The following is an 11,871-nucleotide window of genomic DNA, read 5'->3' as shown; positions in this document are numbered from 1 at the left end:
TAGTACAAATTATAATCAGATTACTATAATCTAATTATGCGTAACACTTATCGCTCTTCAGCTGCTTCATGAGTATTATAAATCCCCTTCATCTCTGCGATAGATTTCTCTTGTGTGCTGTGTTGAAAACAGGGTTGCTTCTCCTCTGTTTGTGTGCCTTTGTCTCCCTCCTTGTCCCTCCCATCCATCCATCTGTGCTCTTCACTCGCTGACTTTGTCTCTCCTCTAAGTGAGTTCCCGCCATATTGTGGTTTGAAGTGTTTCTGCTTCTAATGAGCCAATTGTTCTTGTGTTTTGTTACCCTCGGGGAGCGTTGTGTAGCTAACAACATTCTGCTCACAACCATTTTAAAACATATTCACTGCACCGGGGAGGGATTGGGGCCAACAAAACAATAATGCCTTGGAGCCTGTACAAAATGAAAAATGTGTTAATGACACTCGCACTTGCGAAGTGACAGCACATTCTTTTCCTGTCAATTAGACCTTGGTTATTCAAAAGCAATTTGCAACTCCCTGCAGAGTAAAATGTGTGCCATCTACCAGGCCTTAGTCTCTGATTGTGTAAGTGATGTTTTGATTCCATTTTACTGTGTGCGTCCTAGTTTGAGACATGGAAATAATATTAAGGTTAGACACAAGCCAATGTACCCTACTCACATAGGGTGCTCCCTCTGAAAACAGAAAAGTATAGGTCTAGGTGTGTGGGTTTGTCTCAGTGTGCTCGAGTACGCCCATGACTGTGTACAAGGGGTATTGATACAGCTGGCATTCAAGGCCCTGATTAATTGCCATGGCATTTGGCTGTTCTCGGTAAATGCCATATCCCATGCTGAGTGCTTGGTTAATGGATGTCTGCCCATTGCAGGCCCAGCATTGGTCCGTCTTTTCTTTCCTCTCCTTCTATCCTTCTTTCCTCCTGTCTTTCCTCTCCACTCCCTTCTTCTCTCTGCCCCCCCCCCCCCTTTCATAAAAGGTTAGCTGTGCTTCATCAGCAGGAATTGACACGTGAGTGGAATGATCGCATACAGCTCAGATGTCTATGCTCTTGACAGTTTTGTCCACAGTGGGCTTGCCGTATAAAGGCTCAGCCTCATCTCTATTTCTGACAGCACCAGTTCAAAGGTATCTTAAGGTTAGGTCCCTCTCCACTTTAATCTACTGTAAATGTGTTGTGATAAGAGCTGGGAAAGAGCTCTACCTTCAACTGTGTATACCCCTAAGACCCAATTTCAGTTTGTCTCTATATCTCAGAAGAAAAAAAAGATACAAAGAATTAGCTTTCGTCCTCAAGTGAATTAGTTTGCTCTATCTTAATGAGGTTTGCCATGTCAGAGGGAACAGTTCAGAGCCTGCATGCTAAACAGACTGAAATTGGAACAGAGTATTAGCTCCTTAACTGCAAAAATACCTTCTCTCTGCAGCAATAATTTCAGCACTTCCATGCAATTACCCTTGTACACAATTTTATCTTGTCACTTCCAAATGGGAATAGAAGACCAAGCAGAGGAGAAATCATCTTGTTTTTTTTCCCTTCTTTTTTTCTTTTTTGGAAAACTAATTCCAAAATCTAATTAACTGCAGAAAAACATGTCACCAGTTTGGCTGGAAACATCCAACGTAGTTATGCAAATGGACCCAAGGATTGTAGAATGTGATTTGACAGAATCTCATTCTGGATGGTGCGAGGCCAGATAGAAAGATTACTCAGCCGTATCTGAGTGGAGGCAAACAGGAAGCGATGAGCCTGGTAATTTATTGTGTTGGTATTTCTCCTGTTTGACTTCAGACAGCTCATTAAGGAGCGAGGTGTCACCCAGCCGGACAGAAAGACAGACAGGAGCATTTCTCCGGGCCCTCCTCTGTCCTGCCTGCATCAGCTCATTTCTGCCTTTTCGGTGCTCGCTTAAGCTCTGGCTTTTTAATATGAGGTGCAAATAAGATTTTACACAATTCATCATTTTGCTCCTCACAGGGGAGAGGGAGATGCTATTTCATCCTCCCACTTGTCTTTAGTCTGCTTACAAGGCGGTTTCAGGGCAGCCATTGAGAGATGGCACGAAGGCTGAGATAAGGAGGCAGGGTCTGTCTCACACTTTCTGGGACATGATGGAGAGACAATGTCTACTGTGTTGTGACAGTCTGCTGTACAGGTGTCATTCTGCTGCAGGTGGCTGGCGTTCATTTTGGCATAGGGTGAACCATGTGCTGTGAGAGGGCTGAAAGTCAACTAACATAACTAACATTTGTGTCAAACACAGTGAGGACTTCATACTGACTGTCCTAATGATAACCCTCTCACTTATCTAATCTAATCCCAAACCACAAACAAACAAAAGTCAAGCACTAAACTAACCTCTTGAAGAGCTGCAGGCAAAGAAGACATCCTCACTTTTGAGAGTTTTTGTAATCTTTCTGCACATTTAGTCATCACAAGTACACAAAAATAAACATACTCACACATTATGACATCTTGTTGTGATGTCAGTCTGTACACCGGACTCAGGTGCCCTCCTCACACCCTGACAGCTCCTGCCAGCAAATCTTTGTTTGCAAACACAGAGAGCCATATAAAAAAGAAGGTCCATCCTAGTACAAACAAGTAATTAATTATTGAGGACACTAAACACGACTGCTCGCTAATCTACATAGCCATTTAAAGCCCCTTGATTTATAATTCAGGCCTTTCTCTCAGTCTGGTGAGTCCTGAGATTGGAAGGCTGCACTCACGGGCACTTGAAACTTCACTGCGCTAACGTATGTCTTTTCAGTGAGTGTCCTGTGTGACTGTGAGCACGCATACTTCTGTGCTGGAAGCATAAGTATAGGCATGCTTGTGATAAAATTAAAAAAAATGTTGAACTTGTGCACCAAGCAAGTTCACACAAATGTTCATTTAATAATACTGCAAAATTCACCCCTGTTTCCAAATAATTCAACTCCTCTGTGTAGCCGCCCTCGCAACGTTTTAAAGTGATTACAAATATATTTGTGCTAAAAACACTGGGGTGCCTTGTTAGACAAACCCACACACTCTTCTTATTTAATATGTGTGGCAGATATTACACTGAGTTCTGTACATTAGGAATTCAAATAACATGGCGTTGAAGGGGTTGTAGTTAATTAGCTGGAGATGTGATGCTGGCTCTGGCCCATAGAGGCTTGTGTTCCTCGGGACCGCAGACCTCAACGGGGGGCCGCTCTTTGATCTGTAGATCTCACGGTCTGGTAACGGTTCCCCAACCTCTGCTATGCCTGCTGCGCATGGACAGATGGGAATGAAGTGTGTGTGTATCTGTTTGTGTGTGCGTGTGTGTGTGCGTGCACACCTTTGTGCGTGTGACTGATCCAGTCTGGTCTGATCTTGTTTTCACCATAACTTCCATCCATCCATCCATCCATCCATCCATCCATCCATCCATCCATCCATCCATCCATCCATCCATCTTCTATACCGCCTATCCCTTTCGGGGTTGCGGGGGGGCTGGAGCCTATCATAGCTGTCAACTGGGGCGAGAGGCGGGGTACACCCTAGACCGGTCGCCAGTCGATCGCAGGGCAACACACAAGACAAACAACCATTCACACTCACACTCACACCTAGAGGCAGTTTCTAGAGTCACCAGTTAACCTAATGAGCATGTTTGTGGTCTGTGGGAGGAAGCCGGAGTACCTGGAGAGAACCCACGCATGCACGGGAAGAACATGCAAACTGCACCATAACTTCCTTTACTGTGAATTAATGAACAGGCATGTTAAAGTTTAATACACTTTTCAAGATGCACCATTGATTCTGAAGAAAACACTTAAATGTGTCTTCTCTTTTACAACAGAAAGAACAAATATATGCCTGTACTATAACAGATTAGGTCCAGTAGCATTTCATCCTAAAATGCCCCATTCAGCTCATGATTTGAAACAACTGAATGTTGATTCTTCCAAAGCTGTAACAGTGACTTGAAAAAGAACGGATCCTAACTAAAATCATGTAAACGTTTCAACAAAGCACTGTTTTAGAGGCTGACATTTATATCCAAGGCCGAACCTCAAAAGTCAGCAGCTCAGTCTGTGTAAGAGCACGAGGGAGCAGAAACACATCAGAGGTAGCAGTTTGCAGCATTATTATTTCAACGACAACAATGAGATATTAATCAGATACCAACTAACTTTTCGAGTTGTCTTACCCAACTCAAAGTGATGCATCTAGGTTTTTTACACCACTGATGCAGCGGAGGATATCGTCCTCCTGGACCTGAATACACCTCCCCCTGCTGGCTGATCATCAAACAACATGGGCTCCTTCACTGAGACTGGCAGGGTGTCCCAATTCTAATTACCATGTGCTAATACACAGTGTACTAATGTTGACAGCATGCTGTTTTGGCAGACACAGTACACAAGAAATCAATGTATTATACTGTTTTGTACTAACCAGGAATGATACAAGTGGTGTGGGATGTCGATGAAGCTGCAGCTTGGGAACCAAATTCTAAAAAGGAAAACTTGAACTTTTCAGCTTAAAAAGTTGTTTTTCCACTTGTCAGACACAGGTTTGATTCAGGATGTTGCTAATTGTTGTGTCCCATTCTGGTGTTTCAGTTCCATGGCCCTGATTCTGGACTCATGATATGAAATCTGCTGCAATTCTGTCTTTGTTTGTATTTGTCCTTGTCACTTCCAGAGTTACTGTATAAGAACTAGGAAAACGTCCGCACAAGGCAAACTGTCTCTGGATGGTGCTGCAGGGAAATCTACAGTCTGTATTACAATTAAAGAGGATGAGGGCTTTCTCACACTGGCTCTGTGGAAGATTTCATATTATATTGCAAAGCTTTTAGTCAGAGACTTCAGTCTGAAAAATGTCTATGACCGAAAGCCGAGCAATTAAATTTGAAATCTGCGATGGAGGAAACTTTGCTGAAGCCTCTATTCTTTTTAATTGCACCATTCAGATTTGTGGGACACTCATGAATGAATTATAACATCACCTCAGGATATGGAATCAACTGCTGGAACATGATGGTCGCTCATAACTGACTTATTAACTATTTATATTTTCACTGGGAGCATGTGATGTGATGGTGACAGGAGGGATGAAATAAATAAGAGGAGAATACGTTAGACATGACAGGCTGATGCGTGTGGGGTTCATCATTGCCAGAATGTAATGATGTCGGGGTATTCAGCTAATTCATGCCTGGCATTCTGACGACCTTCTGCACCACAGGAGCTCAAGGAAACACGGTCTAGGAGCAGTGAGCTCCTCACTCAACTATTTGCATTTGCAGTCTTCCAACAAAACTGTCCTCTGGACACATGTTTTAATCCTCTGATGTTTGAGTGTTCTTTGTGTCAGAGCATTCTGTTTTAACACACACTGGAGACATGTTTATGGCATGTTTGAGTCTATACAAGCTGAACAAGAGGGTGGGGGAGCTATAATGGCTCTCTGCCACTGAAGCCATGTGCTCTGAGATTAGATGGCCCTTTTATTATTCTACCTGCAGCAGCCGCTATTTTCAGGGGAATTGTTTCACAGGGCCAGGACTTTTCTTATCCTCAGTTCTGTCAGTCCTGTGTCCTTGAGTCCCCACATTGTCAGCTCCGAGGCTACTCTGAGTTTCTCTCTGTTCTTCTCTCAATTTCAGTTTCCCTTCATAATGTAGCCATGGTGATGTAGAGCTGTCTCGATGCATAGGACCCACTTACACATTCTGCTAGAGAATTGTAGAATAGATGGAGGGCAGGGTGCGGGGGATGTGGAGGTGATGGTAGAGGCAAGTCAGCCTTGAGCCAACTAGCCAAACCAAGAGAATAATAGGAGGAGTGCACTCAGAGACAGAGAGCTGGCAAGGAGGGGAAGACAGTAAGGGGGTCTGCCTCATTTGCACTAGAGTCCTCCCCTCTTCACGCAGGCAGCTGACAGGGATATTTTTATCAGCCTGGCACACACAGTGCAGAAAAGGAACAAATTCATTTGTAAAGACACACACCCAGCCAAGGACAAGATCTCAGCAGGATAGAACATAGCTGTCTTTCACAATAGAAATCATTCATTCTTATTTATGCACCTGCCTCAGCACTATCATGCGAAGGGGGCACACAAGGCCCCGCCCACTTTGTGCCCAATGAAGCAGAAAACGGAAAAGCAAAAAATGTTCCCCGAGGTCTGGACCCTTCCTGTGGGTTTTCAATCTGGATGTTTCTCTCTGCAGACATACATATAGTATTTGTTTTTTTTTTGTATCTTGTTTTCCCAATCATTGTTTTTCCATTTTTGTCTGTGTCTGTTCCTCCTGAATCTCTGTGGGAATTTCCCAGAAGCCAGTGTGGTTGATACCTGTAGTTAACACACATTGGGAGAGTTTACCCTGTTCACTGGTTTAATAGAGAATACGTCTGTTGATCTAAACCCAATTAGAGGTCAGCGGGATGACACAGCTTAAGGGTGCGTGAGAGCGAGCAAGACAGAGTGGCAGCATGAATAAACCATGTCCTAAAGTGGTGTCACTGGCCCAGTGGGTTGCTGTGTTGGCATGTCGACTCTGCTCAGGAAAAACATGGCCGTCTCTGGGGCATTGTCTATAATCCAGCATGCGAGAGCAGCTAGATGGCTCCTTTATATAAGCAGTCCCAGAGTCTCAGACATCATCTGATATGCATACAGTGGAGAAATAAATAATTTTCCAGCGGTATGTTTTGTTTTAAGATGATTATGAATAGTGTTAGAACAGGCTAATCCATTCTTACAAAGGGCTCATGGTTCCAATTGGGCTTGAATGACAATGTGTTTTTTTTACCAGGATTAGTGCTGAATGCACCTGATGTTAAAGCAGGAAATATAATTTTCTTTATCCTCAAATGCCATGCAAATCCCCCGCACTGAACAGTTTGTTTTGCCTCTGCAAGGAACAGTTCTGGCCAGAAAAATACTGTTTGATTTTCTCAAAGCAGAATGGTTTCATCTCTTTGCAGTGACACAAATACCCTAGTGTTTCAAGCTGACAGATAGATGATCCATTGCAGACGTTGTAATTGAAAACACTGAGAGGGGGTGGAAAATTAATCTCTCTTTCTCTCCGTGCGTCAAATTTCCATGGAGAAATACCTCGAAATGCAGATAATAGATAAGAGTGTTATTGATTAGATGGGGTGGGAGGAGAGGCGAGGAGGTGTAGAGGTTCTCCATCACTAATCTCTCTGCCTGCGACTGCATCTAAATAACCTGCAGAGAGGGATAAACAGGCGCATCCATCATGGGACGGCTGGTGCGGACAGTGATGGATGCCTCCGCCCTCCACCACCCTCCGTTGCACCTCTCCCTCCTGGTCAGGGATAGGAAGTGACACCGGCACTCTAGAGAAATATGTGGCTTAAACTGGGCAGGAAAATTCCTACTTTAGCTCTGCTTGATGGAAGGATTCGGGGCAGGCTTTGTGTGTGTGTCTGCGCGAGTTTGTAGAATTGTCCCCTGTCCTCCGTCCCCTTGTCTCTTTGAGTTTGTAGGATTATCCATCTTGATAGATCCTGTTTGTTTTGTCAAAGAGGAAATTGGCTTTGTGGATTTGTGTGAGAGTGTGTGTGTGCGTGTGAGCTCAGCCATATATACGCTTTTTGTGTGCTTGTGTATGAATCGATTTGGATGTGCGTTTCTTCTATCTGCATGCCCATGCACTGTGAGCCAAATCCTCTGTGCTGCCTGGACCCAGTGAGCAGGGGTGCCCACGCCAGTGCGCCTCAGAGGTGCCAGCCTGATAGATATGGTGTGTGTGCCAGGCAGTGCCTTCCCTCCCCATCCCTGCAGCATTAAGATTGATCCTTCGTTCCCTCCCATTCCTTTCTCTCTCATTCCTCTGTGTGCCTCTGCCTTTATGAGTCTGTGAATAGGTGAAGCTCACAAGCTCCAACAGATGGCTGGAGCTGCCCTGGTTCACTGTCTCACACACACACACACACACACACACACACACACACACACACACACACACACACACACACACACACACACACACACACACACACACACACACACACTTACTACTGCCCCATGAATAAAAGCCAAGAGAGAAAGAGAGGAAGAGGCAGAGTTAAATGTGACAAGGAGAAAATGAAGAAACAGGAAGCAAAACAGGAGAGGAAAGACTAAAACTAATGGAAACAGAGAGAGCCAGCAAGGGATCACGCGCAGGGAGGAAGATGGAAAAGGAGGAGTGATAGAATAACATCAAGAATATGCTAAAACAAGAGAGAGGGAGAAGAGGACAGAAACGCTGCTGAAAAAGGGAGTGAGGGCAAAATTGAATTGTAGATTGAGGGAGCCTCTCTCCTCCCTCTTTCCCTCCCTCTTTTATTTATCTCATGTGAAACCACGCCTCCCTCCTTTCACTTGTCAGTGCATCTATAACAGTGAGCTGTCTGCACCGGGCTGCGTGGGGGGTGAGACGAGCTCCACACTCTGCCAGCACAGGGGAGCGGATCTGAACGGACCGGACAGGACTGGATGGTACTGGACTCACCAGAACAGGTGTGTGGATTTGTGTTTGTTCATATGTGTGTGTTTGTGGTAGATGACAGAAAGCAGCATGTGTATCCCTCAGTGTATAATCGCTTGTTCCTCCACAGGACTTGCTTCCAGAGTAGCGTATCTAGAAGGTACAGTGCTGGAGCTTTGCCCTAGTTTACACTTGAATGCTCTGATCTGTTCTGTTTGCCTCTGAGATTTATGCATGGAGTCGCTAACGGCGCTGCTCATCAGGGTAGGACAGATAAGATCTCTTGTTCATTGGATGCACTGGACTCTTCACAGAGTATGTGGCTTTGAATCGGAGCCGCTTGGAGAGGAGCTGCTCTTTATCTGGTGAAACAAGTTGGGAGTTTTTTGGGCTGGACAGCATCGACATCTGCTGCGCCTCCATTAGCTTTTTTCAAGTGTCTGTCTTTTAAGTGATCGTGTTTCTACATAATAGTATCCTTTTTGTAGGAGAATCATTACATTATGGTTATGTTCAGAATCTGTGAGAATCCATTTTGCTCAACGAACAAGTCAGCACAGCTTTCACAGCTCTTTGGTCTGTCTTGGTGTTGAATCCAATTTGTGATTAGTTCTCTTTGTCTTCCTGTTTCACAGTCTGCTGTGTTTTGAAATATGGACCATTCATTGTCTCAGCATTGCTTTGTTTTACTCAGCCAAATATAATCCTGACTGTTGCTGAATAGTGTGTGGGGGTTTAAAATTAGAGCAAAAACAACACTTCCAACAGTGAAAATATGACTTTTTTTTACAAAGGCAGGACTGGTGCAGTTTTGTGTTTAGCTTGTGGGGACCTTTTTTTTTAGAAATGGTGAAGGTATCCACCATGCAGCATTCATTCAAGAGTCGCCATTTCAACAGTTGCAGCCGTTGCCACTCCTATAGAAGTCTGCTTTAGTCTGCGAGGCTGGTCCCCTTGAATGCACTCACTATCAGTGTTTTGTCAATATCTTTATGGGTCAAAAGGCTGTGTCATCACCAAGCAGTGGCAGTTAAGAGCAGCGGAGTGGAGGGGGGTGTGAGCACTGACCTAAAGGCTGAAATATTTATGATAGAGACAGCTGAATGCCCCACGCTGTTTGTGCCGATATGGGTGGATGGATGAACGAATGCAAGGATGGAGGGATAGATGGAAAGTAAAGAAGCTTCAGAGATCTGTTCTTTAAACATTCATTATTTATCACAACGCACCCTGCCATGGAAGCTCCAGCCCCCACATCAACTGCCCTCTTTTCTCACTGAGATGCCAGTGGACTGAAGGAGGATGCTCCTGCTTAGTCTACCTGTCAGCGGGTCCCTAGGCATGTTAAGACTGCAGCCGCGTGCTGCTGCGCACTCTGCTCACGCACGCCATGTGCACACGCCCAGATGTACATAATACTTTGTTCAAATTTATATTTACACCCACAAAGCTGTAATAGTTACACTCACATATGTAATGGGGAGCGCACACAAAATCACAGTCACTTATTCAGGCTGCATTAACCCAAACCAACAACGGGTGGACTCACACTGCATACATTTATGCTCATGCAACGTATGCTCAATTCTTCCTCCAATTCCTATTTTTCTTCTTCAGTTGTTCACGCACTTTCTGAGACAGATGACCCCCCACCACCACCGCACACACACACACACACACACACACACACACACACACACACACACACACACACACACACACACACACACACTCGCCAACCATCAGTGCAAGTGACGACCTTGAGACCTGTTGATGTTGTTTGCAGTGGCCGTGCTGTGAATACATAAGAGGCCGTGTGGGACTCCCGGCAAAATTGGGCGCTTGACATGCCGTTTGTAAAAATGACTGGAAAATGTGCAGAAGGGCTGGCGATGCAGTTGAAGGGAGAGACCGGCATGAATATGTATTGTATGCTAATGCCGCACACTGAGGCTGTTGACTCAAGCTGTTGATGAAAGCAGAGGACATGTTCCCCCATCGCCACTTAGGAGGTAGCGCTATCGACAAACCCATTGTCAACGCAGCCGCATCCCTGGCCGGCAGTGCAGTGTGATGACAGGTGGCAGATATCGGTGACAGCAGCCAAGGTGACACCACTCGACGGTCTCTGTGGGCCAACAGGCAGCCGGGGCAGTGCCGGTGTCTGCTCCTTTTACCGCCGCCTTGACCTTTTGTGGTTAGACACCGTGAGGTTATATTAGAGGGTCCTAAAGCTAATGTCTCCCATTAGCATCATTCGGCCCTCACAGAGCTACAGCTTCTTCCATCTGCTCCACTTGCTGTCGTACTACATGTTTATTGTCTGTAGCAACACAGATTGGTGCGTCTGCTTTTAAACATGTTTTTTATTTGTCCATAAAAAAAGCTGAATTGTCAAAGAAAAGTTTTATGCTTGGTTGAGGTGCAGTTGCCATTCTGAAAAAGAGAAGATGCAATAAAAACTAATGGAAACAGATTTTTCCAATATATCCTGACGTTATCGTACCTGTTTCTTTGTCTACCATAGACGAGGCATTCATAGCAATCTGCCATCACTGTGGCGAAAAAAAGTAAAGTCTAGAGAGACTTTGGCTTGGTGCATACTGTTATGTCGCTTACAGCAATAATATGTCACGATAAAGCAGAGTTACAGATGCCTCCATGAATTATGTCATTTTGCGGTTGAATTGACAGATATCTATTTTGGCTTTATCAAAATAGAATTGCATAAATTTAGTTAATGGACACATTAATTCACATTTGTGTCAACTGAAAACTTTGAAACGTTGCTTGTGTTTCATCACTCGTTCACTCACACACAGGCCTCCTGTGCATTAAAAGTAGCCTGACAGTAAATAGCACTCACGTGTTCCCACTCTGGGTCCCTCTTCATCTGTATGTATGAGATGCTGTTAACAGGTCCTGCGATGAGGCGGCATCAAAAGATCAGTGCGTAAATCTCGATGCTACTGCTCCCCTCAGCTCTAATGATAGAGAGGCAGAGGGACTCCTTGACGCTCCTCAAACACTCCTCTTTCAGTGGTGTGTAGAGAGCGAAGAGTAGTCTGCGGCTGATAGGAGCAAATAAGGAGAAGCACGATGTTTGGTGTTTACACGTGCATGTGCCTCTGCATGTGTTTGTGTGTTGAGTTTGTGTCTGTGTCATATCAGCTCAGTGTGCACAGTGTGTGTACGTGTGATTCCCAGCATTCACGTGTGGACAGCCATTCGACTGCTGTGTGTGAGTGCAATCAGATTTCAATCTCGTCACTCTATGTGACTGAGCTGCTGCGGTGCAGGTGCCCCACGGGGAAATGTAATTATACCCTGCTGGCCACAGAGTACGGGCTTCACTGCCCTATCTGTCTCAGGAGAGACAG

At 44.9% G+C, this 11,871-nt stretch overlaps 1 protein-coding gene across 5 annotated transcripts in view; it reads left to right on the top strand.

The window, feature by feature from the left end:
* The first annotated feature begins 8,399 nt into the window (after positions 1-8,399).
* sulf2a (sulfatase 2a) overlaps positions 8,400-11,871 on the top strand; it is a 33,024-nt gene continuing 29,552 nt past the window's right edge. For all 5 annotated transcript variants that reach the window (XM_070958773.1, XM_070958772.1, XM_070958771.1 and 2 more), the window contains exon 1: positions 8,400-8,523. The gene's annotated coding sequence lies outside the window, so the exon portion shown is untranslated. The remainder of the gene's footprint in view (positions 8,524-11,871) is intronic.

This window comes from Chaetodon trifascialis, chromosome 3, assembly GCF_039877785.1.
Source record: "Chaetodon trifascialis isolate fChaTrf1 chromosome 3, fChaTrf1.hap1, whole genome shotgun sequence".
NCBI lineage: Eukaryota > Metazoa > Chordata > Actinopteri > Chaetodontiformes > Chaetodontidae > Chaetodon > Chaetodon trifascialis.
Note: the sequence above shows the minus strand (reverse complement) of the source record. Positions and strands in the feature narration are given on the sequence as shown.